At 32.8% G+C, this 11953-nt stretch overlaps 1 protein-coding gene across 8 annotated transcripts in view; it reads left to right on the top strand.

The window, feature by feature from the left end:
- Positions 1-9263: 9263 nt before the first annotated feature.
- The window catches only part of LOC129751631 (uncharacterized), a 277390-nt gene continuing 274700 nt past the window's right edge, over positions 9264-11953 (top strand). For 4 of the 8 annotated variants that reach the window (XM_055747243.1, XM_055747242.1, XM_055747241.1 and 1 more), the window contains exon 1: positions 9264-9404. The gene's annotated coding sequence lies outside the window, so the exon portion shown is untranslated. The other 4 variants (XM_055747238.1, XM_055747240.1, XM_055747244.1 and 1 more) reach the window with 4 other exon arrangements.

Genomic DNA, 11953 nt, shown 5'->3' with positions numbered 1-11953 from the left:
AAATGCATTTTAAAAAAATTTGCCGAAAGCTGGGGGGGGGCATAATGGGGCACCCCGATCAGGAATCGAGCTCGAATCTGCTGATTACTTCTCCGACACCTTACCAATAGGCCAAATCGTCAGATGAAACAAATCAAGTTGTAACTCTATTATTCAGTTCAATTCATAGAGTTGAATTTGCTGCTAGATTCCCCGGCAGAAAACGCTCATCGTGCCCCGATTGATAGTGCTCTGTTCACCCGAGTCAACAAATTTAAGTAAAAAGGCGTTTTAAAGTTGATCAAAGTGAAAATCAAAAATTTTATGATGATGAAAAGGTGTGTTCATTTTAAATCAAGCTGATTCAAAGGTCATAAAAGCTTATTTCATGGTGCTCAAAAATTATGATATTTTCGTCACTTGAGAACCTAGCTGATTATTTTTCAATATTTTTATAAAGATGATATGGATATTTATTTTTTTTTTTGTGAAAAATTAATACTATAGGTAGTACGAAAATTTGTTATGAAAATTTGTTAAAAAAAATACGTACTTTTGTAGAAAAGAGGAGTGCTTATTATGCCCCGGGTGCTCGTTATGCCCTTATCTCCCCTACTATATTTTCGCTGATGTTTTGAAATTTTGGTATGCTTGATTATTAAATATATTTTAGCTGATGTGTTGGCATTCTGGCAAGCTTGAACCAATAGATGAGGCTATAATGACTTTGTTTAAAAAAAATATTTATTCACCTAGATACACGAGTTTGCTGAAGGCGAAAACACAAAATTTCAAAAATCTTTCGAAGTATTAACTTCATAAAAATTATTTGACTTTCAAAATATCTAGGAAAAGGTGTCATTTTTTGTTCAATTTTAAATTTGAAGACTTCGAATGAAATTTTTGTTTGTCTGTTTGCTTTCTAATTGCATTTTTTTTCATTGTTCTGACTAGTGACTTTTTTTACCTGAATGATTGTAAGGTTAAAGGGTCATTAAAAAACAAATTTGTAATAAGTATCCACCTAGTATAAGGTTGCCAGAATTTTTTCCACTCCCATCCGGGCCTAGCAATTCCGGGCATTTTTTCAAAAAAACCTGGCAAAATCCGGGCATGGATTTCAATTTTTCAAATCCAAAAACCGGGCAAAAACCTGGCAAAATTTAGGTGTAATTATACATAATAGCAAAAAAATGCAAAAAAAAAATTGAAATTAATATTTTATTAATGTAATTGCAGACTTCCAAAAACTTTTTGGAACACTTAAATATTTAAAGGTTTATGAAAGTAAATCAGCGAAATTATTTGAAACAACCGTTGAAAATTTCCATACCGTTAATCGATTTTGCTGAAACTTACTCAAAAACTTTAATTTTTTTTTTGGTGTCTTTGTGAAAATTGTGAAAAAATCCGGGCAATATCCGGACTATTTTCACGATATCCGGGCAACCGGGCCGGACCGGACTTTATCGAAATTTTGCATCAAATATCCGGGCAAACCCGGATAAAACCGGGCAATCTGGCAAGCTTAACCTAGTAACAAATATTTAAAATACACTACGCTTATGCCTTCTAAATAATATAAACTAAGTAAAAAAAAAACATCACATTTGACCAAACTTGACACGCTCGTTCCTTTTGGCTCGTGCGACAGCTTTTATTGAGATGTTAAAGCTTTGGTTTCCACGCCATAACCGTAAAAATGTACTTTGTCATCAATTATGATCCTATAGAATCAGACTTGGATCATTGCGATCAGAGTTCAACATCTCCTAAGTGTGGAAAGTGAGCTGTTCGTATCTTGCCGAAATTGAGCAACTTTTGTCTTCAATATAACTTTTTTGGACTCACTCCTTCTAACACTTTATTAACATTCCCAAAAGTAAGTTGCCCAAGAAATAAAAAGTTTGTGTTCAATATAAAAATTCCACGTGTGACAAAAATGTCTGGAGAGTAGCTTGATTACTATTCCGTCTGGACCGTTAAAACACTTGATAAGACCCATCAGGTGCAGCTCTCTGACACGATCAGCTTCATGCTACCACACTCACATCTTAAATCATTAGTGTTTCGCCGTTGTTTTTTGCTGGTCGTATCATTAAAAATCATTCGCCAAAGAAGCGCCAAAAGCGCAGTTTAACAGTTTTATGCTCTGTATGATATAATGTGTTCAGTCGTTTGCAATAATGGTGGAAATTTTTGTGAAGCATCTTCCATTTTCCAGGTGCAGAGCGTTTAGCCAAAGGTCACATTCGAACGAGAGATTAACTGAATTAACTGCCCTCTGTTCGTTTCAACTTAGCAGGAAAATCTACTAACCTACTACTCTCAAATGGAAGATGTTTCTTAATTTACGAACCTTTGAGAAAAAAAGTTGGACCTTTCGGCGGAGATAATGGCTTAACAAAAACAAAATAAAAACACTGCCCATCTGCCCAACTGGCTACTGGCTACCGATTATGTGATCCAATGACGTTTACAGCTTGAATTTAAGAGAGAAAAAAAATGGTCTTGGGAAACTGTCCATAATTCATCCACCGACCATATCGGCATCGTTGAAAGATAAAGTTTAAGTTTGAATGAGGACTGGGTTAAAATCAGTTGGCTTATGGTTGCGGTTTTTCTTGCCTCTGATTTTTGAGGTGAAGCAAAAAGGAATAAATTTGTCCTCCGGTTTGGAAAACCTTCTGAGTTATTGTTTTCTTTTGATTTGCCACTCGACCTAAGGTGTGACGATTAGTGGAACGTTAAATTGTTTGATGAATTGAACGTTTTGTATTGATTGAAATCGATAAGGGGGTGCAGTTGGATAGTTTCGTTCTTTTAAAAAGGGTAAGATCTACAATTTTTCTGTTTTTTTTTATTCAAAGTTGATTGAAACAATTCAAGAGCAAATGAGATTTAAAGTTTTAATAGTTCGTTCCAAACCAAGCACAAATGTTGAGGTGAGAACGAAAACAATTTTTTAAAAAGTGAAAAAGTTAAAAAAAAAAAACATTTTCAAAACAGTTCAGATTTTCACTAAAACTCAAGACTACGTATTTCCACACTAACTTGTGTTTTTTATGCCGAAGATATTGTAAGTGTTACAAGAAAACAACAGTCATACATTTTATAATCTGGTTACTGGATTTACAAGTTTGTATGGCCTTTCTCTTATTTGCCTTTTTCTGAGCTCGTTAGTTTATAAGGTTTCAAAATAAAGGGAAAATGGAGAATACTCGATTTATGGGGATACGTGATTCCTCAGTTATATCTCGAAACTGGAATGTCTCAAGATCAAGATCAAGAAAAATTTGCAAGTAGAACAAACCAAAAACCTGTTACCTTAAAAAATTTAAAAAATATATATTTTTAAGTCATTGCACTTTGTTTGAAAAATTAAACAAAATGTGACTTGAAGACCTTTTTTATTCACTTTGCAATGTTCCCACACGAAAAAATTATAAATAAAATATTTATTCAATACTAGCTGACCCGGTAAACTTCGTTTTACCTTCTAAAGTATAAATCGTAATAAATGTTTAATTTCATCTACACGTCCTTAACTGCATTGTGCTCGCCAATAGATTCTTATGGAAATCGTAACAAATAAAGTTTAATTTGTATTGGGACCCCCTATCATCAAAAGTGAGATCCTTGAAACTATTATACAAACCATCTCTGACCCAAAAAACCCTCGGATACCAAATTTCACTTCATTCCGACCGACCATTCATACGTGATGTTATCACAAAGAAAACGCCTCCATTTTTATATATAAGATATCAATCGCTAGAGTACAGTATGAAATTCTTAATGCCATATCTTCAAAGCAATAGTTAACACTCAATTATTTTTAAGAAAATCTTTTCCAATATATATGTTATGGATTCACTTGATACCTAAAGTCCAAAATAATATATTTTTCATCTCTATTGATTTTGATCGTTGCGAAGCACAAAACTTTTAATATTTATTCAGTGGCTAGTATTTATCTAAAAATTTCGTGATCAAATTAGCTCAAAAAAGAGATTTTATTTTTAAAATTTAAAAATCACGCCTTTAAGTATGCAATGAAAATAGGGTATAAGACAAACTCTTATAATTCCTTTTGTCTGACACTTATCAACTGTGAAATGAAAACTAATATGACCAAAAAAGTCAATGGAACATATATCTATGGATTTTGCATGATTTATGCCGAAGCTTTGGGCACCCTGATTTTTCCAGAATATTTTTTTCTTCATAGATATGATGAAAATAAGACAAACGGATCAAGTATCGACATTCTCCCCTACAGCAAAGTCCGTTAGGAAGCAAATGTACACTACTGAAATCGATTTCCATGATGTTATAAGCATATTCGGTAAGTCCTTAAAATTTGGACCTAGAGCTATCGAAGTTGATTGATTGGATTGTTTTGTCACGCTAACAGGAAGTCGATCACCTTTCAATTGGGAAACTGACTAAGCCAATGTCTAATTTTACTGAAATACATATATATCCAGATACGATTCTTATTTTAATTGGCATGTTCGGCGTAATAAAAACCAAAGAAATTTTTTATTTTTATAGAATATGGAAGACAGACATTAGTGCGCCATTAAGAGAAGGTTTGATAGGTGTTGAAATTTTAGGCTAGAAGGCATGTTGATGAAAAACTCTCATGAATTGTAACGCATTTGCTCTACACTAGCTAACTAAGCATGAGAAACTGAGGAACAGAGCTCCAGTGGTCCAGAATGTCGCTTTATCGTGACAAAATTAATTACGAAGATATTAATGGAAATAGACAAACGGTATCTTTTGCAAAATACTTTTAACACCATGCCCTTTAATAATCTTAAATCAAATATTAGGGCGTGTCATTTATGCTTGATCTATATTAAGGTTGCCAGATTTTTTTCCACTCCCATCCGGGCATTTTTTCAAAAAAACCTGGCAAAATCCGGGCATGGATTTAAATTTTTCAAATCCAAAAACCGGGCAAAACCGGGCAAAATTTAGGTGTTATTATATATAGAAGCAAAGAAAAAATGCGAAAAAAAATGAAATTAATATTTTATTGATGTAATTGCAGACTTCCAAAAACTTTTTGAAGTTCTTAAATATTTAAAGGTTTATAAAAATAAATAAGCGAAATAATTTGAAACAACCGTTGAAAATTTCCATACCGTTACTCGATTTTGCTAAAACTTAATTAAAAAACTTTGATTTTTTTTTGGTTTCTTTGTGAAAATTGTGAAAAAATCCGGGTAATATCTGGACTTTTTTCACGATATCCGGGCAACCGGGCCGGGCCGGACTTTCTCGAAATTTTGCATCAAATATCCGGGCAAACCCGGATAAAACCGGGCAATCTGGCAAGCTTAATCTATATATATAAAAATGAATCTCTGTCTGTCTGCTCCTTACAGACTCGAAAACTACTAAACAAATTTTCAGATAACTTGGCATATGGGGACATTGGAGGCCGATGAAGGTTCTTATAATAGTTTGGAACCCCTCCCTCTCAATGGAAAAAAGGAAGGGGTCTCTCGAATAAAAGTAAAAGTCTTCATAACTCGAAACTTATCATGCAAATGGAACCAAACTTGGTATGGAAGTGTATTTGGTTACTAAAAATGTTCCTAAAATGGTTTGGTACCCCTCCCTCCTTCAAAGGAGGAAATAAGAAGCGAGGAGGAGCTCCCATAAAATTTTTTGCACAATTCGAGGACTAATCAAGCAATCGGAACCAAATTTAGCATGCGAGGGTATATGGGAAGGAAGAATATTTTAATGATGGTTTGAGGTTCCTCCCTATTTCCAGTGAGAAGATTGACAAGGAAGAGGGTGCTCCCATACAATATTCTGCAAAGTTCGAGAACTAATCAAGCAAATGGAACCAAATTTGACATGGGTGGTTATTTGGGTACGAGAAATATTTCTTTGATTATCAGGAGTCCCCCCCCCTTTTTGATTAGAGAGATACAAAGGGGGGGAGGGGTTCTTTAATACAAATAAATGTATTATTCGATAACAAATCATGCAAATGATTCCATATTTCACATAGGATGGTGTACTGCTACGAGTCAAGTTTCAACGAATTTTTGAGAACCATCTGTCCTTCCAAGGGAGGGGGGTAGAAATAATCGAAAAAAAAAGCTTAGCATACAATATTTTCGGGTCACTCGAGAACTTATTATAAAAATAAAATATCCTCCTTATTTCCTTATTTTCTACCGGAGGGTCGACTAAAAATTCCGTTGAAGTTTTCTGAATACGAAAAAATGCTTTCGCGGTTTGGAATGTGAATTTTTGATTAATAATAAAATTAAAGGTTTATTTTTTCAGAACACCAAATATTCAGGATTGTAAAACGTAGTCAAACTTATAAAAGATATTTCTAAAAATTAACTCTTTGTTGCATGATTTTTAATTTTTCCTTAAAAATCTCTTTTAAACATCAAGAAAAATTACTTGGAAAAAATCTCCATGGGTCCCCCCTCCCCCCCCTGTTCGCACGGCCTTGTTTTCATCGTTTTGTTATTTTCTTATTCCATTAAGATATTTTAATCAGCGATTTACTACATTCTTCTAACTTTAAGTCATATTTGAAAGAATAAAAAAATCAAAAACTATTTAAAAAAAATCAGTAGTTTTCAACTTTTATTGAAATTTGACTTAATTTGCTTCCGAAGTGGAAAAAATCGCAATAAGCCGGAAAGCAGCATATATCCGAAAATAGTAATTTCTGGTTCCGAATTGAGGCTACTTAAACATATTTTAAGCTAATTTGCCCAAATCCTGATTACTCGGTCGTACCTGGACTAGCCGAATACTTGTTAAAATAAAATTTAAAAGGTCCGGTTCGGCCGTCCAGATTGGTTGTCCGGATATCGATTAAAAAAAGCCCGGATTTTTCTTGGATTTATTTACTTAAAAAAAAGTCAATTTTTTTTTGTGCAATAAAACGAGAACTTTCGAGCCAGTTTCAACATAATATCAGTTTCTAGATGCTAAAAATACGATTTAGAATCTGCTATATTGTCCGGTTATACCAAGAGAACGTGTTTTTAAACAAATCAGTATACCATCCCATTGATTTACTTGTTTTTTTAAACGTTTTAAACGTTTTGATTTAGTAAGAGAATATAACTTTGTGGTTCCATGAGAATATTATCAATATTGAAAACCAATTAGGAAATTAATTCAAGTTAGATAACCCCCTCTTCTTCCTTTCATGCTTAGGTATTTAGAAACTAAACGAAATTAAAGATATAAATGAGTGTAACTTTGTAAAACTAATCATTTAGTCCAACACTCCGTATCAGAAGTCAGAAACAGATATTTGATGCAATAACATTTTCAAACACAAGATGCTTTGAAAATAAAAATTTTAATCTCGAGAAAAATATGATCCAAGATCCAAAACAAAGAGAATGCAAGCTGATCAAAACTTGCGAAGTAATATTTAGAATTTCATTTCTGATTTTGAATTCACAATGTAAAAAATTCCACAACCATTTGATTTGAAGTTGTTGTGAGTAAAAATTCAATAAACATTTAAATTAAGGTTGCCAAATTGCCTTGATTTTGATTTGATTTTTCTAAGGTTTGCCCAAACAAACTCTGGAAACAGTCCGGCCCGGTTGCCTGGATTTCATAAATAAAATGCCAGGATTTACTTTTTTTTGGCAAAGTAAACAAAAAAAATATTGTGATATAAAAATTATTTGATTTATGCCTTCAAAATCTAAATTTTTGGAGCAAGTTTTATAAAAATAATCTTGAAAGGTTTTTTAAAAGCAGAAATAAGATTTGAAATCTGTCAATGAGTTTATAAGAAAAAAAAATTATTTTTTTTTTAGTTTTTGCTAAGTAATTTCTGGGTTTAAACAAAATTTGCCAGGATATTGCTCGGACTTTTGGTCGTCAATTTTTAAATCAAATGTCCGGATTTTGCTAGGTTTTCAGATAAAATTGCCCGGAATTGTCTGGCCCGGACACGTGCTGAAAAAAATCTGTCAATCTTATATGAAATGTTCTAATCTTTATTGTTCAGTGCTTTAACATTCATATCTTGATAAATACGATAAAGATGAAATTGTTATAAAAAAGATAATTATAAAAAACAGAGATAATCCAGCGCAGATTACACTTCAAATGCATAAAAGTTAACGAAAAACAGAATGGAACATAGAAATTTGCTAAAAAAAAATAAAAAAAATATTGCAGCATAAATAATCACGAAATTTTATTCTATGAGATAATTGTTTGGAAACACTTGCAAATTAGTGATGTGTCATGTCCGGTTATTTGGTATACGATGAAGAACACTTCCAACATGATTTTGGCGAAAAAAGAAAAACAATTAATTAAAACTGCTTAAAATGACGACACATTTCAATAAAACATTTTTTTTAACTCCTTGGGAGTATTAGAAAATGAACATATCCTCTGTAAATGAGGAAGATCATGTAAAACGGAAGAAAATTATTTTTTAAGCTATCCCAGAACATATTCGCTTTCATCTTTGGCTGGAAATCAATCTTTTTCGATAATTTTGGCCCCTGAATGTAGGCACTACAATTAACATTTCTTTGAATATAATTGGGTAAAAAAAAGTTAAAACGGGGAATTGGAATAACAAAAAAAATATGGGGAAGCCTGACCTTAATGGCTTAAATTGCTATAAAATATTAACGAAGCGAAAAACATCGCACAGATCCACTCCACACTCCAATTTGACGGGTCAGCTAGTACTTTTTTTATATTTTTTCAAACAAACGTTATTGAAAATGGGTACAGTTTATGTATGAAACTTTAGTCATCCTTTTAGCTGAAAGATTGAATTTTTAGGATTTTCTCAGATTCTCTTATAAAAAATAGAGATAAGACCTTAATTTTTGGAAAATAAACAAGTCGTAAAAATTACTTTTGATTACATGAAGTGTTTTCTAGAAGAAATTTTTTAGAAAGATTATTTCGAAGCTATACTCTTCGAATTAAATACACCTTCAAAGACATCCAACACTTTAGGTGATCACAATAATTTTCTCTGTTCTCATCGAAACTTTTTCCAACCCATTCTCAAAGCCTCTCTGTTTACATTTGAACTGAAGTTGAACGCCCCAAATTTTCTTCTCTCTCCAGCCCACTTGAACCACCCGAAGAAAAGTGGATGGAAAAACAGCTGATCGCTCCATTTCGGAGCCACGATGAGCGAAGTTTGGTTGAGTTGAGTATGACTGACAATGCCGGCTAGTCAAACCGGCTCTCTCACCTCTGTTCCGATCCGATTAGTTGTTAGTGTTCACCGAACATGTGCCGCGATCGGTTGGATCACGAATTTTTCCCCGGGAAAGATCGGTTGTGAACTTTGCCGGATTTGTTTGGGTTGGTGTCGAAGTGAAAAAAAAACCTTAAGAAACGTCTTGAAATTACGAAGCCTGCGACAAGTGAGTGGCTTACATTTTCTGTCAATTGTGTAAGGAAGTTACTACCTTAATTATTTGGAAAAAAAAAAAAAGTTTCGAGGGAGTGTCGCCAATGTTCGGATTGACTTGTTCCGTGTTTACGGAGCAGTTTTATTTGTTTGGGTTAGTTTGCCGAATTTTGCCTGTTTTCTTTGTCGAGATTGGTCCCAAATGGATTTCGGCTGTTTCGGCAGCTTCGAAACTTGCAGGTCAAATTGGATTCGGAAGTGTTTATTCGAGGGGTTGGTGGAAAGCGCAATTTGCAGATCGTGACAATTTGATGATATTTTTGGGCTTTGTGGGGTGTCAATTGTGGAGCTCCAAATTGAGGGGGGGTACGGCGGCAAAATGACAAATGATCGTTGGCGTGGAAAATTGGCGCTGAATTCGTAATTGACGAAATGTGACCAACAACGAGATAGATACCTACCAAAATATTTTGGAATTATGTGTGGTGTTTTGGTGTTTTTAAGTTGGGCCTCCCGCTGTTTTCCGGAATTGATTGCACTTTTCTTCGTTTGGAATGGTTGTGAAGTGGGGAGTTGGGTAATACAGTGATTTAAGATCGACAAAAGCGCTAGGTGACAATTGTGACGAAACGTTTAAAGAAAAATAACAAATGGAAGAAAAGAAATCAATTGAGTGCACATTGGATCGAAGAATTTGTGAACATCTACGCTTTGCTACGGAAACTGTTCACATAAAAAATTCCGAATTTGGAAATGAAGTGAGATGATTTGGCGAGGAGTTCAAATCCAAGTGGAAATTGACACAACTGTTGGCAGAAATTTCAAAGAATAGTACATGAGCCCTTGGAGATATACAATTTTTTTTTCGGCCAAAATTAGCTCTCCATATCACAGATTTTTGATAACTGTAACACAATCCAATAGGCATAAACTAGGCAAGGACTTTATTTCAAAACAAAATCAATATTTTCCCGTTTAACGTTCAAATGAATTACAATGTATTCTTAAATCTTAATGTGGTGGAAAAAATGTTACATAACTCATTTGAACATTACTATATTCAATTAAATTAATTTTTTACCAGAGATGATTGTCTGATGGTTTGCCATTTTAATGCTCAACTAAAAATAACCAATAAATTATAAGCTATTTACATGAATTTGGATTTTTAAAAGGGAGATCAATTAAAGTTCTGATCACAAGAGATTTGGATCAGTATGGCTTTTTATCCGAACCGATAGAAAATTGCTCTTTTGCCTGCTGCTTCAAATATTGAAATATCGCATAATTGATCAAGTGAATATTTGTAATTTTAAACTCAATATAGCTACGAAAACATATAAATAAAACTGGTTATCAGATTAAATTTTTATCTGCAATTTCAATTTCATTTAATTAGGCACAACGGAACAAATAAGATGAATAACCTGAAGTCTGACTAACCAACTTCTATCGATAGTGAAAAATCTTTCTCTTTTCTTTAAATGGATAGTTGATGAAACGAGCAGTTCTTGTCAAATATGTTGCGCTGTTACAAATACTACAAGCAAAATTTCAGAACGTTATGTAGGCACATCAGGAATTAAAATTTGATTGTTGAATTGAAATCTGGATACAAGCATTGGAATTTAAGCCTCTCCATGAAATATGGAATGGGACCAAACATTTGAAAATATTTGTTATCAATTATCTAAATTTATTTATTTTCGACTTAATTCTATAAAATATTCACAATACTCTGATTCAGGTTCAACTTGATTAGACTTGACCGAATGAAATTTTTTATTATTTTATTTTTATTGACAATTCTGTTACAAATATGGATAAGAACTTAATTTATGCTGGAGGATAATATCCTCAGGATAATTTTGATCAGAATTATTTAGCTTTTTGTTTATATTGATTTAACATTACATTAGAAAAGATCATAACATATCAAAGCAAAAATTATGATTGTCTATTCTGCTCAAAAATTCAACTAGATCAAATTTTTATTTTAAATTTGATCTAACATAAGGCCAAGCGGAACATCTCGCAACAGCAGAGTAAGATGCAACATTTTTATATCACAACATATATAAAATTTTTAATTTTAATATAGGTATTGCAATAAAATTATCATTTGACGATAGCAAAATGAAGATGACATAGTTTCTTAAAGAGCGAGGTAGTTAAGAAAATTAAAAAAACAAATCGCGCAAAAGATGCACAAATTTAAACATTTTTTCGATGCCGAATTTTAACATTGTTCGAATCATTTTAGGAGTTTTTGATGCCTTTAAAAAAATTAGTAATGTCACCTACATTTCTTATATTGCTTTTAATATCCTTCACCAACATTGTTGGTGTAAAATATTTATCGAAAAGTCATCAATTTTTTTTTAAATAAATATTTTTATAATTCAGTCACCAGTTTAGGCTAAAATGCATCAAAATGCAAATCAAACATTGACCTCTAAAATCTCGTTTCCGTATGCTGGAATATGTTTGTTTTGCTGGATGCGTGTTTTAATTTAAAGAATTTCATCCATCTAAACATTATTATATATGCTTTCAGCTTGT

Source organism: Uranotaenia lowii, chromosome 3 (genome assembly GCF_029784155.1).
Source record: "Uranotaenia lowii strain MFRU-FL chromosome 3, ASM2978415v1, whole genome shotgun sequence".
Classification (NCBI taxonomy): domain Eukaryota; kingdom Metazoa; phylum Arthropoda; class Insecta; order Diptera; family Culicidae; genus Uranotaenia; species Uranotaenia lowii.
The sequence above is the reverse complement of the archived record's forward strand: the minus strand, read 5'-3'. Positions and strand labels throughout refer to the sequence as shown.